Source organism: Phyllobates terribilis, unplaced genomic scaffold (assembly GCF_046119375.1).
Source record: "Phyllobates terribilis strain yellow unplaced genomic scaffold, ASM4611937v1 Scaffold_201__1_contigs__length_3545014, whole genome shotgun sequence".
NCBI classification, from domain to species: domain Eukaryota; kingdom Metazoa; phylum Chordata; class Amphibia; order Anura; family Dendrobatidae; genus Phyllobates; species Phyllobates terribilis.
Genome location: NW_027362961.1, coordinates 927,688 through 950,824, shown reverse-complemented (window position 1 = coordinate 950,824; position 23,137 = coordinate 927,688).

Here is a 23,137-nt window from a genome sequence, read left to right as displayed (position 1 = left end):
ATTAGATACACAGCACAGCAGACAGTATAACACAGGAGAGAATTAGATACACAGCTCAGCTGACAGTATCACACAGGAGAGGATTAGATGCACAGCTCAGCAGATGGTATCACACAGGATAGGATTAGATACACAGCTCAGCTGACAGTATCACACTGCATAAGATTAGATACACAGCTCAGCAAATAGTATCACACAGGAGTGGATTAGATACACAGCTCAGCAGACAGAATCACACAGGAGGGGATTAGATACACAGCTCAGCAGACAGTATCACACAGGAAAGGATTAGATACACGGCTCAGCAGACAGTATGACACAGCATAGGATTAGATACACAGCTCAGCAGACAGTATGACACAGCATAGGATTAGATACACGGCTCAGCAGACAGTATCACACAGGAGGGGATTAGATACACTGCTCAGCAGACAGTATCACACAGGAGAGTATTAGATACACTGCTCAGCAGACAATATCACACAGCATAGGATTAGATACACGGCTCAGCAGACAGTATCACACAGGAGGGGATAAGATACACGGCTCAGCAGACAGTATCACACAGGAGGGGATTAGATACACTGCTCAGCAGACAGTATCACACAGGAGAGGATTAGATACACAGCTCAGCAGATGGTATCACACAGGAGAGGATTAGATACACACCTCAGCAGACAGTATCACACAGGAGAGGATTAGATACACAGCTCAGCAGACAGTATCACACAGGAGAGGAATAGATACACGGCTCAGCAGACAGTATCACACAGCATAGGATTAGATACACAGGTCAGCAAACAGTATCACACAGGACAGGATTAGATACACAGCTCAGCAGACAGTATCACACAGCAAAGGATTAGATACACAGGTCAGCAAACAGTATCACACAGGATAGGATTAGATACACTGCTCAGCAGATGGTATCACACAGGATAGGATTAGATACACGGCTCAGCAGACAGTATCACACAGGAGAGGATTAGATACACGGCTCAGCAGACAGTATCACACAGAAGAGGATTAGATACACAGCATAGGATTAGATACACAGCTCAGCAGACAGTATCACACAGCATAGGATTAGATACACGGCTCAGCAGAGAGTATCACACAGGAGGGGATTAGATACACTGCTCAGCAGACAGTATCACACAGGAGGGGATTAGATACACTGCTCAGCAGACAGTATCACACAGGAGAGTATTAGATACACTGCTCAGCAGACAGCATCACACAGGAGAGGATTAGATACACAGCTCAGCAGACAGTATCACACAGCATAGGATTAGATACACAGGTCAGCAAACAGTATCACACAGGACAGGATTAGATACACAGCTCAGCAGACAGTATCACACAGCAAAGGATTAGATACACAGGTCAGCAAACAGTATCACACAGGATAGGATTAGATACACTGCTCAGCAGATGGTATCACACAGGATAGGATTAGATACACGGCTCAGCAGACAGTATCACACAGGAGAGGATTAGATACACGGCTCAGCAGACAGTATCACACAGGAGAGGATTAGATACACAGCATAGGATTAGATACACCGGTCAGCAGACAGTATCACACAGCATAGGATTAGATACACGGCTCAGCAGACAGTATCACACAGAAGGGGATTAGATACACTGCTCAGCAGACCGTATCACACAGGAGGGGATTAGATACACGGCTCAGCAGACAGTATCACACAGGAGAGTATTAGATACACTGCTCAGCAGACAGCATCACACAGGAGAGGATTAGATACACAGCTCAGCAGATGGTATCACACAGGAGAGGATTAGACACACCTCAGCAGACAGTATCACACAGGAGAGGATTAGATACACAGCTCAGCAAACGGTATCACAGGAGAGGATTAGATACACAGCTCAGCAGATGGTATCATACAGGATAGGATTAGATACACAGCTCAGCAGAAAGTATCACATAGGATAGGATTAGATACACAGCTCAGCAGACAGGATCACACAGGAGAGGATTAGATACACGGCTCAGCAGACAGTATCACACAGGAGAGGATTAGATACACAGCTCAGCAGATGGTATCATACAGGATAGGATTAGATACACAGCTCAGCAGATGGTATCACACAGGATAGGATTAGAGATACAGCTCAGCAGACAGTATCACACAGGATATGATTAGATACACTGCTCAGCAGATAGTATCACAAAGGATAGGATTAGATGCACAGTCCAGCAGACAGTATCACACAGGACAGGATTAGATACGTAGCTCAGCAGACAGTATCACAGGACAGGTTTAGATACACTGCTCAGCAGATGGTATCACACAGGATAGGATTAGATACACAGCTCAGTAGGCAGTATCACACAGGATAGGATTAGATACATGGCTCAGCAGACAGTACCACACAGGAGAGGATTAGATACACAGCTCAGCAGACAGTGTCACACAGGAGAGGATTAGATACACAGCTCAGCACACAGTATCACACAGGAAAGGATTAGATACACGGCTCAGCAGACACTATCACACAGGAGAGGATGAGATACACGGCTCAGCAGACAGTATCACACAGGAGAGGATTAGATACACAGCTCAGCTGACAGTATCACACAGGAGAGGATTAGATGCACAGCTCAGCAGATGGTATCACACAGGATAGGATTAGATACACAGTTCAGCTGACAGTATCACACTGCATAAGATTAGATACACAGCTCAGCAGATAGTATCACACAGGAGTGGATTAGATACACAGCTCAGCAGACAGAATCACACAGCATAGGATTAGATACACAGCTCAGCAGACAGTATCACACAGGAGTGGATTAGATACACAGCTCAGCAGACAGTATCACACAGGAGAGGAATAGATACATGGCTCAGCAGATAGTATCACACAGGAGAGGATTAGATACACAGCTCAGCAGACAGTATCACACAGGAGGGGATTAGAGACACAGCTCAGCAGACAGTATCACACAGGAGAGGATTAGATACACAGCTCAGCAGACAGTATCACACAGGATAAGATTAGACACACTGCTCAGCAGACAGTATCACATAGGAGAGTATTAGATACACAGCTCAGCAGACAGTATCACACAGAAGAGAATTAGATACACAGCTCAGCAGACAGTATCACACAGGAGAGAATTAGATACACAGCTCAGCAGACATTATCACACAGCATAGGATTAGATACATGGCTCAGCAGACAGTATCACACAGGAGAGGAATAGATACATGGCTCAGCAGACAGTATCACACAGGAGAGGATTAGATACACAGCTCAGCAGACAGTATCACACAGCATAGGATTAGATACAGAGGTCAGCAAACAGTATCACACAGGACAGGATTAGATACACAGCTCAGCAGACAGTATCACACAGCAAAGGATTAGATACACAGGTCAGCAAACAGTATCACACATAATAGGATTAGATACACTGCTCAGCAGATGGTATCACACAGGATAGGATTAGATACACGGCTCAGCAGACAGTATCACACAGGAGAGGATTAGATACACGGCTCAGCAGACAGTATCACACAGGAGAGGATTAGATACACAGCATAGGATTAGATACACAGCTCAGCAGACAGTATCACACAGCATAGGATTAGATACACGGCTCAGCAGACAGTATCACACAGGAGGGGATTAGATACACTGCTCAGCAGACAGAATCACACAGGAGAGTATTAGATACACTGCTCAGCAGACAGCATCACACAGGAGAGGATTAGATACACAGCTCAGCAGATGGTATCACACAGGAGAGGATTAGATACACACCTCAGCAGACAGTATCACACAGGAGAGGATTAGATACACAGCTCAGCAGACGGTATCACACAGGAGAGGATTAGATACACAGCTCAGCAGATGGTATCATACAGGATAGGATTAGATACACAGCTCAGCAGACAGTATCACATAGGATAGGATTAGATACATAGCTCAGCAGACAGGATCACACAGGAGATGATTAGATACACGGCTCAGCAGACGGTATCACACAGGAGAGGATTAGATACACAGCTCAGCAGATGGTATCATACAGGATAGGATTAGTTACACAGCTCAGCAGATGGTATCATACAGGATAGGATTAGAGATACAGCTCAGCAGACAGTATCACACAGGATATGATTAGATACACTGCTCAGCAGATAGTATCACAAAGGATAGGATTAGATGCACAGCCCAGCAGACAGTATCACACAGGACAGGATTAGATACATGGCTCAGCAGACAGTACCACACAGGAGAGGATTAGATACACAGCTCAGCAGTTACTATCACACAGGATAGGATTAGATACACAGCTCAGCAGACAGTATCACACAGGAGAGGATTAGATACACAGCTCAGCAGAGATTATCACACAGGAGAGTATTAGATACACGGCTCAGCAGACAGTATCACACAGGAGGGGATTAGATACACAGCTCAGCAGACAGTATCACACAGCATAGGATTAGATACACGGCTCAGCAGACAGTATCACACAGGAGGTGATTAGATACACGGCTCAGCAGACAGTATCACACAGGAGGGGATTAGATACACTGCTCAGCTGACAGTATCACACAGGAGAGGATTAGATACACAGCTCAGCAGATGGTATCACACAGGAGAGGATTAGATACACTGCTCAGCAGACAGTATCACACAGGAGAGGATTAGATACACAGCTCAGCAGATGGTATCACACAGGAGAGGATTAGATACACACCTCAGCAGACAGTATCACACAGGAGAGGATTAGATACACAGCTCAGCAGACAGTATCACACAGGAGAGGAATAGATATATGGCTCAGCAGACAGTATCACACAGGAGAGGATTAGATACACAGCTCAGCAGACAGTATCACACAGCATAGGATTAGATACACAGGTCAGCAAACAGTATCACACAGGACAGGATTAGATACACAGCTCAGCAGACAGTATCACACAGCAAAGGATTAGATACACAGGTCAGCAAACAGTATCACACAGGATAGGATTAGATACACTGCTCAGCAGATGGTATCACACAGGATAGGATTAGATACACAGCTCAGCAGACAGTATCACACAGGGGAGGATTAGATACACGGCTCAGCAGACAGTATCACACAGGAGAGGATTAGATACACAGCATAGGATTAGATACACAGCTGAGCAGACAGTATCACACAGCATAAGATTAGATACACGGCTCAGCAGACAGTATCACACAGGAGGGGATTAGATACACTGCTCAGCAGACAGTATCACACAGGAGGGGATTAGATACACTGCTCAGCAGACAGTATCACACAGGAGAGTATTAGATACACTGCTCAGCAGACAGCATCACACAGGAGAGGATTAGATACACAGATCAGCAGATGGTATCACACAGGAGAGGATTACATACACACCTCAGCAGACAGTATCACACAGAAGAGGATTAGATACACAGCTCAGCAAACGGTATCACACAGGCGAGGATTAGATACACAGCTCAGCAGATGGTATCATACAGGATAGGATTAGATACACAGCTCAGCAGACAGTATCACATAGGATAGGATTAGATACACAGCTCAGCAGACAGGATCACACATGAGAGGATTAGATACACGGCTCAGCAGACGGTATCACACAGTAGAGGATTAGATACACAGCTCAGCAGATGGTATCATACAGGATAGGATTAGATACACAGCTCAGCAGATGGTATCATACAGGATAGGATTAGATACACAGCTCAGCAGACAGTATCACATAGGATAGGATTAGAGATACAGCTCAGCAGACAGTATCACACAGGACAGGATTAGATACATAGCTCAGCAGACAGTATCACAGGACAGGTTTAGATACACTGCTCAGCAGATGGTCTCACACAGGATAGGATTAGATACACAGCTCAGCAGACAGTACCACACAGGAGAGGATTAGATACACAGCTCAGCAGACAGTGTCACACAGGAGAGGATTAGATACACAGCTCAGCAGTTACTATCACACAGGATAGGATTAGATACACAGCTCAGCAGACAGTATCACACAGGAGTGGATTAGATACACAGCTCAGCAGACAGTATCACACAGGAGGGGATTAGATACACAGCTCAGCAGACAGTATCACACAGTATAAGATTATATACACTGCTCAGCAGAGAGTATCACACATGATAGGATTAGATACACAGCTCAGCTGATGGTATCACACAGGATAGGATTAGATACACAGCTCAGTAGGCAGTATCACACAGGATAGTATTAGATACATGGCTCAGCAGACAGTATCACACAGGATAGGATTAGATACACAGCTCAGCAGACAGTATCACACAGGATAGGCTTAGATACACTGCTCAGCTGATGGTATCACACAGGATATGATTAGATACACGGCTCAGCTGACAGTATCACACAGGATAGGATTAGTTACACGGCTCAGCAGATGGTATCACACGGGATAGGATTAGATACACAGCTCAGCAGACAGTATCACACAGGGTAGGATTAGATACACAGCTCAGCAGATGGTATCATACAGGATAGGATTAGATACACGGCTCAGCAGATGGTATCACACAGGATAGGATTAGATACACAGCTCAGTAGACGGTATCACGCAGGATAGGATTAGATACACGGCTCAGCAGACACTATCACACAGGAGAGGATTAGATACACAGCTCAGCAGACAGTATCACACAGGAGAGGATTAGATACATGGCTCAGCAGACAGTATCACACAGGATAGGATTAGACACAAGGCTCAGCAGACACTATCACACAGGAGAGGATTAGATACACAGCTCAGCAGACAGTATCACACAGGAGTGGATTAGATACACAGCTCAGCAGACACTATCACACAGGAGAGGATTAGATACACAGCTCAGCAGACACTATCACACAGGAGATGATTAGATACACAGCTCAGCAGACAGTATCACACAGGATAGGATTAGATACACGGCTCAGCAGACAGTATCACACAGGATAGGATTAGATACACAGCTCAGCAGACAGTATCACACAGCATAGGATTAGATACACGACTCAGCAGACAGTATCACACAGGAGGGGATTAGATACACAGCTCAGCAGACAGTATCACACAGCATAGGATTAGATACACAGGTCAGCAAACAGTATCACACAGGACAGGATTAGATACACAGCTCAGCAGACAGTATCACACAGCAAAGGATTAGATACACAGGTCAGCAAACAGTATCACACAGGATAAGATTAGATACACTGCTCAGCAGATGGTATCACACAGGATAGGATTACATACACGGCTCAGCAGACAGTATGACACAGGAGAGGATTAGATACACAGCATAGGATTAGATACACAGCTGAGCAGACAGTATCACACAGGATAGGATTAGATACACGGCTCAGCAGACAGTATCACACAGGAGGGGATTAGATACACTGCTCAGCAGACAGTATCACACAGGAGGGGATTAGATACACTGCTCAGCAGACAGTATCACACAGGAGAGTATTAGATACACTGCTCAGCAGACAGCATCACACAGGAGAGGATTAGATACACAGCTCAGCAGACAGTATCACACAGGATTAGATACACAGATCAGCAGATGGTATCACACAGGAGAGGATTAGATACACACCTCAGCAGACAGTATCACACAGAAGAGGATTAGATACACAGCTCAGCAAACGGTATCACACAGGCGAGGATTAGATACACAGCTCAGCAGATGGTATCATACAGGATAGGATTAGATACACAGCTCAGCAGACAGTATCACATAGGATAGGATTAGATACACAGCTCAGCAGACAGGATCACACAGGAGAGGATTAGATACACGGCTCAGCAGACGGTATCACACAGTAGAGGATTAGATACACAGCTCAGCAGATGGTATCATACAGGATAGGATTAGATACACAGCTCAGCAGATGGTATCATACAGGATAGGATTAGAGATACAGCTCAGCAGACAGTATCACACAGGATATGATTAGATACACTGCTCAGCAGATAGTATCACAAAGGATAGGATTAGATACACAGCTCAGCAGACAGTATCACACAGGACAGGATTAGATACATAGCTCAGCAGACAGTATCACAGGACAGGTTTAGATACACTGCTCAGCAGATGGTCTCACACAGGATAGGATTAGATACACAGCTCAGTAGGCAGTATCACACAGGATAGGATTAGATACATGGCTCAGCAGACAGTACCACACAGGAGAGGATTAGATACATAGCTCAGCAGACAGTGTCACACAGGAGAGGATTAGATGCACAGCTCAGCAGATGGTATCACACAGGATAGGATTAGATACACAGTTCAGCTGACAGTATCACACTGCATAAGATTAGATACACAGCTCAGCAGATAGTATCACACAGGAGTGGATTAGATACACAGCTCAGCAGACAGAATCACACAGCATAGGATTAGATACACAGCTCAGCAGACAGTATCACACAGGAGTGGATTGGATACACAGCTCAGCAGACAGTATCACACAGGAGAGGAATAGATACATGGCTCAGCAGATAGTATCACACAGGAGAGGATTAGATACACAGCTCAGCAGACAGTATCACACAGGAGGGGATTAGAGACACAGCTCAGCAGACAGTATCACACAGGAGAGGATTAGATACACAGCTCAGCAGACAGTATCACACAGGATAAGATTAGACACACTGCTCAGCAGACAGTATCACATAGGAGAGAATTAGATACACAGCTCAGCAGACAGTATCACACAGAAGAGAATTAGATACACAGCTCAGCAGACATTATCACACAGCATAGGATTAGATACAGAGGTCAGCAAACAGTATCACACAGGACAGGATTAGATACACAGCTCAGCAGACAGTATCACACAGCAAAGGATTAGATACACAGGTCAGCAAACAGTATCACACAGGATAGGATTAGATACACTGCTCAGCAGATGGTATCACACAGGATAGGATTAGATACACGGCTCAGCAGACAGTATCACACAGGAGAGGATTAGATACACAGCATAGGATTAGATACACAGCTCAGCAGACAGTATCACACAGCATAGGATTAGATACACGGCTCAGCAGACAGTATCACACAGGAGGGGATTAGATACACTGCTCAGCAGACAGAATCACACAGGAGAGTATTAGATACACTGCTCAGCAGACAGCATCACACAGGAGAGGATTAGATACACAGCTCAGCAGATGGTATCACACAGGAGAGGATTAGATACACACCTCAGCAGACAGTATCACACAGGAGAGGATTAGATACACAGCTCAGCAGACGGTATCACAAAGGAGAGGATTAGATACACAGCTCAGCAGATGGTATCATACAGGATAGGATTAGATACACAGCTCAGCAGACAGTATCACATAGGATAGGATTAGATACATAGCTCAGCAGACAGGATCACACAGGAGATGATTAGATACATGGCTCAGCAGACGGTATCACACAGGAGAGGATTAGATACACAGCTCAGCAGATGGTATCATACAGGATAGGATTAGTTACACAGCTCAGCAGATGGTATCATACAGGATAGGATTAGAGATACAGCTCAGCAGACAGTATCACACAGGATATGATTAGATACACTGCTCAGCAGATAGTATCACAAAGGATAGGATTAGATGCACAGCCCAGCAGACAGTATCACACAGGACAGGATTAGATACATAGCTCAGCAGACAGTATCACATGACAGGTTTAGATACACTGCTCAGCAGATGGTATCAAACAGGATAGGATTAGATACACAGCTCAGTAGGCAGTATCACACAGGATAGGATTAGATACATGGCTCAGCAGACAGTACCACACAGGAGAGGATTAGATACACAGCTCAGCAGTTACTATCACACAGGATAGGATTAGATACACAGCTCAGCAGAGATTATCACACAGGAGAGTATTAGATACACGGCTCAGCAGACAGTATCACACAGGAGGGGATTAGATACACAGCTCAGCAGACAGTATCACACAGCATAGGATTAGATACACGGCTCAGCAGACAGTATCACACAGGAGGGGATTAGATACACTGCTCAGCAGACAGTATCACACAGGAGAGGATTAGATACACAGCTCAGCAGATGGTATCACACAGGAGAGGATTAGATACACTGCTCAGCAGACAGTATCACACAGGAGAGGATTAGATACACAGCTCAGCAGATGGTATCACACAGGAGAGGATTAGATACACACCTCAGCAGACAGTATCACACAGGAGAGGATTAGATACACAGCTCAGCAGACAGTATCACACAGGAGAGGAATAGATATATGGCTCAGCAGACAGTATCACACAGGAGAGGATTAGATACACAGCTCAGCAGACAGTATCACACAGCATAGGATTAGATACACAGGTCAGCAAACAGTATCACACAGGACAGGATTAGATACACAGCTCAGCAGACAGTATCACACAGCAAAGGATTAGATACACAGGTCAGCAAACAGTATCACACAGGATAGGATTAGATACACTGCTCAGCAGATGGTATCACACAGGATAGGATTAGATACACGGCTCAGCAGACAGTATCACACAGGAGAGGATTAGATACACGGCTCAGCAGACAGTATCACACAGGAGAGGATTAGATACACAGCATAGGATTAGATACACAGCTGAGCAGACAGTATCACACAGCATAGGATTAGATACACGGCTCAGCAGACAGTATCACACAGGAGGGGATTAGATACACTGCTCAGCAGACAGTATCACACAGGAGGGGATTAGATACACTGCTCAGCAGACAGTATCACACAGGAGAGTACTAGATACACTGCTCAGCAGACAGCATCACACAGGAGAGGATTAGATACACAGATCAGCAGATGGTATCACACAGGAGAGGATTAGATACACACCTCAGCAGACAGTATCACACAGAAGAGGATTAGATACACAGCTCAGCAAACGGTATCACACAGGCGAGGATTAGATACACAGCTCAGCAGATGGTATCATACAGGATAGGATTAGATACACAGCTCAGCAGACAGTATCACATAGGATAGGATTAGATACACAGCTCAGCAGACAGGATCACACAGGAGAGGATTAGATACACGGCTCAGCAGACGGTATCACACAGTAGAGGATTAGATACACAGCTCAGCAGATGGTATCATACAGGATAGGATTAGATACACAGCTCAGCAGATGGTATCATACAGGATAGGATTAGAGATACAGCTCAGCAGACAGTATCACACAGGATATGATTAGATACACTGCTCAGCAGATAGTATCACAAAGGATAGGATTAGATGCACAGCCCAGCAGACAGTATCACACAGGACTGGATTAGATACATAGCTCAGCAGACAGTATCACAGGACAGGTTTAGATACACTGCTCAGCAGATGGTCTCACACAGGATAGGATTAGATACACAGCTCAGTAGGCAGAATCACACAGGATAGGATTAGATACATGGCTCAGCAGACAGTACCACACAGGAGAGGATTAGATACATAGCTCAGCAGACAGTGTCACACAGGAGAGGATTAGATACACAGCTCAGCACACAGTATCACACAGGAAAGGATTAGATACACGGCTCAGCAGACACTATCACACAGGAGAGGATGAGATACATGGCTCAGCAGACAGTATCACACAGGAGAGGATTAGATACATAGCTCTGCAGACAGTATCACACAGGAGAGGATTAGATACACAGCTCAGCTGACAGTATCACACAGGAGAGGATTAGATGCACAGCTCAGCAGATGGTATCACACAGGATAGGATTAGATACACAGCTCAGCAGACAATATCACACAGGAGTGGATTAGATACACAGCTCAGCTGACAGTATCACACTGCATAGGATTAGATACACAGCTCAGCAGATAGTATCACACAGGAGTGGATTAGATACACAGCTCAGCAGACACTATCACACAGGAGAGGATTAGATACACAGCTCAGCAGACACTATCACACAGGAGATGATTAGATACACAGCTCAGCAGACAGTATCACACAGGATAGGATTAGATACACGGCTCAGCAGACAGTATCACACAGGATAGGATTAGATACACAGCTCAGCAGACAGTATCACACAGCATAGGATTAGATACACGACTCAGCAGACAGTATCACACAGGAGGGGATTAGATACACAGCTCAGCAGACAGTATCACACAGCATAGGATTAGATACACAGGTCAGCAAACAGTATCACACAGGACAGGATTAGATACACAGCTCAGCAGACAGTATCACACAGCAAAGGATTAGATACACAGGTCAGCAAACAGTATCACACAGGATAAGATTAGATACACTGCTCAGCAGATGGTATCACACAGGATAGGATTACATACACGGCTCAGCAGACAGTATGACACAGGAGAGGATTAGATACACAGCATAGGATTAGATACACAGCTGAGCAGACAGTATCACACAGGATAGGATTAGATACACGGCTCAGCAGACAGTATCACACAGGAGGGGATTAGATACACTGCTCAGCAGACAGTATCACACAGGAGGGGATTAGATACACTGCTCAGCAGACAGTATCACACAGGAGAGTATTAGATACACTGCTCAGCAGACAGAATCACACAGGAGAGGATTAGATACACAGCTCAGCAGACAGTATCACACAGGATTAGATACACAGATCAGCAGATGGTATCACACAGGAGAGGATTAGATACACACCTCAGCAGACAGTATCACACAGAAGAGGATTAGATACACAGCTCAGCAAACGGTATCACACAGGCGAGGATTAGATACACAGCTCAGCAGATGGTATCATACAGGATAGGATTAGATACACAGCTCAGCAGACAGTATCACATAGGATAGGATTAGATACACAGCTCAGCAGACAGGATCACACAGGAGAGGATTAGATACACGGCTCAGCAGACGGTATCACACAGTAGAGGATTAGATACACAGCTCAGCAGATGGTATCATACAGGATAGGATTAGATACACAGCTCAGCAGATGGTATCATACAGGATAGGATTAGAGATACAGCTCAGCAGACAGTATCACACAGGATATGATTAGATACACTGCTCAGCAGATAGTATCACAAAGGATAGGATTAGATACACAGCTCAGCAGACAGTATCACACAGGACAGGATTAGATACATAGCTCAGCAGACAGTATCACAGGACAGGTTTAGATACACTGCTCAGCAGATGGTCTCACACAGGATAGGATTAGATACACAGCTCAGTAGGCAGTATCACACAGGATAGGATTAGATACATGGCTCAGCAGACAGTACCACACAGGAGAGGATTAGATACATAGCTCAGCAGACAGTGTCACACAGGAGAGGATTAGATGCACAGCTCAGCAGATGGTATCACACAGGATAGGATTAGATACACAGTTCAGCTGACAGTATCACACTGCATAAGATTAGATACACAGCTCAGCAGATAGTATCACACAGGAGTGGATTAGATACACAGCTCAGCAGACAGAATCACACAGCATAGGATTAGATACACAGCTCAGCAGACAGTATCACACAGGAGTGGATTGGATACACAGCTCAGCAGACAGTATCACACAGGAGAGGAATAGATACATGGCTCAGCAGATAGTATCACACAGGAGAGGATTAGATACACAGCTCAGCAGACAGTATCACACAGGAGGGGATTAGAGACACAGCTCAGCAGACAGTATCACACAGGAGAGGATTAGATACACAGCTCAGCAGACAGTATCACACAGGATAAGATTAGACACACTGCTCAGCAGACAGTATCACATAGGAGAGAATTAGATACACAGCTCAGCAGACAGTATCACACAGAAGAGAATTAGATACACAGCTCAGCAGACATTATCACACAGCATAGGATTAGATACATGGCTCAGCAGACAGTATCACACAGGAGAGGAATAGATACATGGCTCAGCAGACAGTATCACACAGGAGAGGATTAGATACACAGCTCAGCAGACAGTATCACACAGCATAGGATTAGATACAGAGGTCAGCAAACAGTATCACACAGGACAGGATTAGATACACAGCTCAGCAGACAGTATCACACAGCAAAGGATTAGATACACAGGTCAGCAAACAGTATCACACAGGATAGGATTAGATACACTGCTCAGCAGATGGTATCACACAGGATAGGATTAGATACACGGCTCAGCAGACAGTATCACACAGGAGAGGATTAGATACACAGCATAGGATTAGATACACAGCTCAGCAGACAGTATCACACAGCATAGGATTAGATACACGGCTCAGCAGACAGTATCACACAGGAGGGGATTAGATACACTGCTCAGCAGACAGAATCACACAGGAGAGTATTAGATACACTGCTCAGCAGACAGCATCACACAGGAGAGGATTAGATACACAGCTCAGCAGATGGTATCACACAGGAGAGGATTAGATACACACCTCAGCAGACAGTATCACACAGGAGAGGATTAGATACACAGCTCAGCAGACGATATCACAAAGGAGAGGATTAGATACACAGCTCAGCAGATGGTATCATACAGGATAGGATTAGATACACAGCTCAGCAGACAGTATCACATAGGATAGGATTAGATACATAGCTCAGCAGACAGGATCACACAGGAGATGATTAGATACATGGCTCAGCAGACGGTATCACACAGGAGAGGATTAGATACACAGCTCAGCAGATGGTATCATACAGGATAGGATTAGAGATACAGCTCAGCAGACAGTATCACACAGGAGAGGATTAGATACACTGCTCAGCAGATAGTATCACAAAGGATAGGATTAGATGCACAGCCCAGCAGACAGTATCACACAGGACAGGATTAGATACATAGCTCAGCAGACAGTATCACATGACAGGTTTAGATACACTGCTCAGCAGATGGTATCAAACAGGATAGGATTAGATACACAGCTCAGTAGGCAGTATCACACAGGATAGGATTAGATACATGGCTCAGCAGACAGTACCACACAGGAGAGGATTAGATACACAGCTCAGCAGTTACTATCACACAGGATAGGATTAGATACACAGCTCAGCAGAGATTATCACACAGGAGAGTATTAGATACACGGCTCAGCAGACAGTATCACACAGGAGGGGATTAGATACACAGCTCAGCAGACAGTATCACACAGCATAGGATTAGATACACGGCTCAGCAGACAGTATCACACAGAGGGGATTAGATACACTGCTCAGCAGACAGTATCACACAGGAGAGGATTAGATACACAGCTCAGCAGATGGTATCACACAGGAGAGGATTAGATACACTGCTCAGCAGACAGTATCACACAGGAGAGGATTAGATACACAGCTCAGCAGATGGTATCACACAGGAGAGGATTAGATACACAGCTCAGCAGACAGTATCACACAGGAGAGGAATAGATATATGGCTCAGCAGACAGTATCACACAGGAGAGGATTAGATACACAGCTCAGCAGACAGTATCACACAGCATAGGATTAGATACACAGGTCAGCAAACAGTATCACACAGGACAGGATTAGATACACAGCTCAGCAGACAGTATCACACAGCAAAGGATTAGATACACAGGTCAGCAAACAGTATCACACAGGATAGGATTAGATACACTGCTCAGCAGATGGTATCACACAGGATAGGATTAGATACACGGCTCAGCAGACAGTATCACACAGGAGAGGATTAGATATACGGCTCAGCAGACAGTATCACACAGGAGAGGATTAGATACACAGCATAGGATTAGATACACAGCTGAGCAGACAGTATCACACAGCATAGGATTAGATACACGGCTCAGCAGACAGTATCACACAGGAGGGGATTAGATACACTGCTCAGCAGACAGTATCACACAGGAGGGGATTAGATACACTGCTCAGCAGACAGTATCACACAGGAGAGTATTAGATACACTGCTCAGCAGACAGCATCACACAGGAGAGGATTAGATACACAGATCAGCAGATGGTATCACACAGGAGAGGATTAGATACACACCTCAGCAGACAGTATCACACAGAAGAGGATTAGATACACAGCTCAGCAAACGGTATCACACAGGCGAGGATTAGATACACAGCTCAGCAGATGGTATCATACAGGATAGGATTAGATACACAGCTCAGCAGACAGTATCACATAGGATAGGATTAGATACACAGCTCAGCAGACAGGATCACACAGGAGAGGATTAGATACACGGCTCAGCAGACGGTATCACACAGTAGAGGATTAGATACACAGCTCAGCAGATGGTATCATACAGGATAGGATTAGATACACAGCTCAGCAGATGGTATCATACAGGATAGGATTAGAGATACAGCTCAGCAGACAGTATCACACAGGATATGATTAGATACACTGCTCAGCAGATAGTATCACAAAGGATAGGATTAGATGCACAGCCCAGCAGACAGTATCACACAGGACAGGATTAGATACATAGCTCAGCAGACAGTATCACAGGACAGGTTTAGATACACTGCTCAGCAGATGGTCTCACACAGGATAGGATTAGATACACAGCTCAGTAGGCAGAATCACACAGGATAGGATTAGATACATGGCTCAGCAGACAGTACCACACAGGAGAGGATTAGATACATAGCTCAGCAGACAGTGTCACACAGGAGAGGATTAGATACACAGCTCAGCACACAGTATCACACAGGAAAGGATTAGATACACGGCTCAGCAGACACTATCACACAGGAGAGGATGAGATACATGGCTCAGCAGACAGTATCACACAGGAGAGGATTAGATACATAGCTCTGCAGACAGTATCACACAGGAGAGGATTAGATACACAGCTCAGCTGACAGTATCACACAGGAGAGGATTAGATGCACAGCTCAGCAGATGGTATCACACAGGATAGGATTAGATACACAGCTCAGCTGACAGTATCACACTGCATAGGATTAGATACACAGCTCAGCAGATAGTATCACACAGGAGTGGATTAGATACACAGCTCAGCAGACAGAATCACACAGCATAGGATTAGATACACAGCTCAGCAGACAGTATCACACAGCATAGGATTAGATACACGGCTCAGCAGACAGTATCACACAGGAGGGGATTAGATACACTGCTCAGCAGACAGTATCACACAGGAGAGTATTAGATACACTGCTCAGCAGACAATATCACACAGCATAGGATTAGATACACGGCTCAGCAGACAGTATCACACAGGAGGGGATTAGATACACTGCTCAGCAGACAGTATCACACAGGAGAGGATTAGATACACAGCTCAGCAGATGGTATCACACAGGAGAGGATTAGATACACACCTCAGCAGACAGTATCACACAGGAGAGGATTAGATACACAGCTCAGCAGACAGTATCACACAGGAGAGGAATAGATACATGGCTCAGCAGACAGTATCACACAGGAGAGGATTAGATACACAGCTCAGCAGACAGTATCACACAGCATAGGATTAGATACACAGGTCAGCAAACAGTATCACACAGGACAGGATTAGATACACAGCTCAGCAGACAGTATCACACAGCAAAGGATTAGATACACAGGTCAGCAAACAGTATCACACAGGATAGGATTAGATACACTGCTCAGCAGATGGCATCACACAGGATAGGATTAGATACACGGCTCAGCAGACAGTATCACACAGGAGAGGATTAGATACACGGCTCAGCAGACAGTATCACACAGGAGAGGATTAGATACACAGCATAGGATTAGATACACAGCTCAGCAGACAGTATCACACAGCATAGGATTAGATACACGGCTCAGCAGACAGTATCACACAGGAGGGGATTAGATACACTGCTCAGCAGACAGTATCACACAGGAGGGGATTAGATACACTGCTCAGCAGACAGTATCACACAGGAGAGTATTAGATACACTGCTCAGCAGACAGCATCACACAGGAGAGGATTAGATACACAGCTCAGCAGATGGTATCACACAGGAGAGGATTAGATACACACCTCAGCAGACAGTATCACACAGGAGAGGATTAGATACACAGTTCAGCAAACGGTATCACAGGAGAGGATTAGATACACAGCTCAGCAGATGGTATCATACAGGATAGGATTAGATACACAGCTCAGCAGACAGTATCACATAGGATAGGATTAGATACACAGCTCAGCAGACAGGATCACACAGGAGAGGATTAGATACACGGCTCAGCAGACAGTATCACACAGGAGAGGATTAGATACACAGCTCAGCAGATGGTATCATACAGGATAGGATTAGATACACAGCTCAGCAGATGGTATCACATAGGATAGGATTAGAGATACAGCTCAGCAGACAGTATCACACAGGAGTGGATTAGATACACAGCTCAGCAGACAGTATCACACAGGAGAGGATTAGATACATAGCTCTGCAGACAGTATCACACAGGAGAGGATTAGATACACAGCTCAGCTGACAGTATCACACAGGAGAGGATTAGATGCACAGCTCAGCAGATGGTATCACACAGGATAGGATTAGATACACAGTTCAGCTGACAGTATCACACTGCATAGGATTAGATACAGAGCTCAGCAGATAGTATCACACAGGAGTGGATTAGATACACAGCTCAGCAGACAGAATCAAACAGCATAGGATTAGATACACAGCTCAGCAGACAGTATCACACAGGAGTGGATTAGATACACAGCTCAGCAGACAGTATCACACAGGAGAGGAATAGATACATGGCTCAGCAGATAGTATCACACAGGAGAGGATTAGATACACAGCTCAGCAGACAGTATCACACAGGAGGGGATTAGAGACACAGCTCAGCAGACAGTATCACACAGGAGAGGATTAGATACACAGCTCAGCAGACAGTATCACACAGGATAACATTAGACACACTGCTCAGCAGACAGTATCACATAGGAGAGTATTAGATACACAGCTCAGTAGACAGTATCACACAGAAGAGAATTAGATACACAGCTCAGCAGACATTATCACACAGCATAGGATTAGATACATGGCTCAGCAGACAGTATCACACAGGAGAGGAATAGATACATGGCTCAGCAGACAGTATCACACAGAAGAGAATTAGATACACAGCTCAGCAGACAGTATCACACAGGAGAGAATTAGATACACAGCTCAGCAGACAGTATCACACAGAAGAGAATTAGATACACAGCTCAGCAGACATTATCACACAGCATAGGATTAGATACATGGCTCAGCAGACAGTATCACACAGGAGAGGAATAGATACATGGCTCAGCAGACAGTATCACACAGGAGAGGATTAGATACACAGCTCAGCAGACAGTATCACACAGCATAGGATTAGATACAGAGGTCAGCAAACAGTATCACACAGGACAGGATTAGATACACAGCTCAGCAGACAGTATCACACAGGAGAGGATTAGATACACGGCTCAGCAGACAGTATCACACAGGAGAGGATTAGATACACAGCATAGGATTAGATACACAGCTCAGCAGACAGTATCACACAGCATAGGATTAGATACACGGCTCAGCAGACAGTATCACACAGGAGGGGATTAGATACACTGCTCAGCAGACAGAATCACACAGGAGAGTATTAGATACACTGCTCAGCAGACAGCATCACACAGGAGAGGATTAGATACACAGCTCAGCAGATGGTATCACACAGGAGAGGATTAGATACACACCTCAGCAGACAGTATCACACAGGAGAGGATTAGATACACAGCTCAGCAGACGGTATCACACAGGAGAGGATTAGATACACAGCTCAGCAGATGGTATCATACAGGATAGGATTAGATACACAGCTCAGCAGACAGTATCACATAGGATAGGATTAGATACACAGCTCAGCAGACAGTATCACACAGGAGATGATTAGATACACGGCTCAGCAGACGGTATCACACAGGAGAGGATTAGATACACAGCTCAGCAGATGGTATCATACAGGATAGGATTAGATACACAGCTCAGCAGACAGTATCACATAGGAGAGGTTTAGATACACAGCTCAGCAGACAGTATCACATAGGATAGGATTAGAGATACAGCTCAGCAGACAGTATCACACAGGATATGATTAGATACACTGCTCAGCAGATAGTATCACAAAGGATAGGATTAGATGCACAGACCAGCAGACAGTATCACACAGGACAGGATTAGATACATAGCTCAGCAGACAGTATCACATGACAGGTTTAGATACACCGCTCAGCAGATGGTATCACACAGGATAGGATTAGATACACAGCTCAGTAGGCAGTATCACACAGGATAGGATTAGATACATGGCTCAGCAGACAGTACCACACAGGAGAGGATTAGATACACAGCTCAGCAGACAGTGTCACACAGGAGAGGATTAGATACACAGCTCAGCAGTTACTATCACACAGGATAGGATTAGATACACAGCTCAGCAGACAGTATCACACAGGAGTGGATTAGATACACAGCTCAGCAGACAGTATCACACAGGAGGGGATTAGATACACAGCTCAGCAGACAGTATCACACAGTATAAGATTATATACACTGCTCAGCAGAGAGTATCACACATGATAGGATTAGATACACAGCTCAGCTGATGGTATTACACAGGATAGGATTAGATACACAGCTCAGTAGGCAGTATCACACAGGATAGGATTAGATACATGGCTCAGCAGACAGTATCACACAGAATAGGATTAGATACACAGCTCAGCAGACAGTATCACACAGGATAGGCTTAGATACACTGCTCAGCTGATGGTATCACACAGGATATGATTAGATACACGGCTCAGCAGACAGTATCACACAGGATAGGATTAGTTACACGGCTCAGCAGATGGTATCACACAGGATAGGATTAGATACACAGCTCAGCAGACAGTATCACACAGGATAGGATTAGTTACACGGCTCAGCAGATGGTATCACACAGGATAGGATTAGATACACAGCTCAGTAGACGGTATCACGCAGGATAGGATTAGATACACGGCTCAGCAGACACTATCACACAGGAGAGGATTAGATACACAGCTCAGCAGACAGTATCACACAGGATAGGATTAGACACAAGGCTCAGCAGACAGTATCCCACAGGAGTGGATTAGATACACAGCTCAGCAGACACTATCACACAGGAGAGGATTAGATACACAGCTCAGCAGACACTATCACACAGGAGAGGATTAGATACACAGCTCAGCAGACAGTATCACACAGGATAGGATTAGATACACGGCTCAGCAGACAGTATCACACAAGATAGGATTAGATACACAGCTCAGCAGACAGTATCACACAGCATAGGATTAGATACACGACTCAGCAGACAGTATCACACAGGAGGGGATTAGATACACAGCTCAGCAGACAGTATCACACAGGAGAGGATTAGAAACACAGTTCATCAGACAGTATCACACAGGAGAGGATTAGATACACAGCTCAGCAGAGTGTATCACATGGGTGGATTAGATACACGGCTCAGCAGACAGTATCGCACAGGGCGGGATTAGATACACGGCTCAGCAGACAGTATCACACAGGATAGGATTAGATACACAGTTCATCACACAGTATCACACAGGAGATAATTAGATACACAGCTCAGCAGACAGTATCACACAGGAGAGGATTAGATACACAGCTCATCAGACAGTATCACGCAGCATAGGATTAGATACACAGCACAGCAGACAGTATCACACAGTATAAGATTAGATACACAGCTCAGGAGACAGTATCACACAGGAGAGGATTAGATACACAGCTCAGCAGACAGTATCGCACAGTATAAGATTAGATACACAGCTCAGGAGACAGTATCACACAGGAGAGGATTTGATACACAGCTCAGCAGACAGTATCACACAGGAGAGGATTAGATACACGGATCAGCAGATGGTATCAAACAGGATAGAATTAGATACACAGCTCAGCAGACAGTATCACACAGGAGAGGATTAGATACATGGATCAGCAGATGATATCAAACAGGATAGAATTAGATACACTGCTCAGCTGACAATATCACACAGGAGAGGATTAGATACACAGCATAGGATTAGACACACAGCTCAGCAGACAGTATCACACAGGAGAGGATTAGATACACAGCTCAGCAGATAGTATCACACAGGAGTGGATTAGATACACAGCTCAGCAGACAGTATCACACAGGAGTGGATTAGATACACAGCTCAGCAGACAGTATCACACAGGAGAGGAATAGATACATGGCTCAGCAGATAGTATCACACAGGAGAGGATTAGATACACAGCTCAGCAGACAGTATCACACAGGATAACATTAGACACACTGCTCAGCAGACAGTATCACATAGGAGAGTATTAGATACACAGCTCAGCAGACATTATCACACAGGAGACGATTAGATACACAGCTCAGCAGACAGTATCACACAGAAGAGAATTAGATACACAGCTCAGCAGACATTATCACACAGCATAGGATTAGATACATGGCTCAGCAGACAGTATCACACAGGAGAGGAATAGATACATGGCTCAGCAGACAGTATCACACAGAAGAGAATTAGATACACAGCTCAGCAGACAGTATCACACAGGAGAGAATTAGATACACAGCTCAGCAGACAGTATCACACAGAAGAGAATTAGATACACAGCTCAGCAGACATTATCACACAGCATAGGATTAGATACATGGCTCAGCAGACAGTATCACACAGGAGAGGAATAGATACATGGCTCAGCAGACAGTATCACACAGGAGAGGATTAGATACACAGCTCAGCAGACAGTATCACACAGCATAGGATTAGATACAGAGGTCAGCAAACATTATCACACAGGACAGGATTAGATACACAGCTCAGCAGACAGTATCACACAGGAGAGGATTAGATACACAGCTCAGCAGACAGTATCACACAGGAGAGGATTAGATACACAGCATAGGATTAGATACACAGCTCAGCAGACAGTATCACACAGCATAGGATTAGATACACGGCTCAGCAGACAGTATCACACAGGAGGGGATTAGATACACTGCTCAGCAGACAGAATCACACAGGAGAGTATTAGATACACTGCTCAGCAGACAGCATCA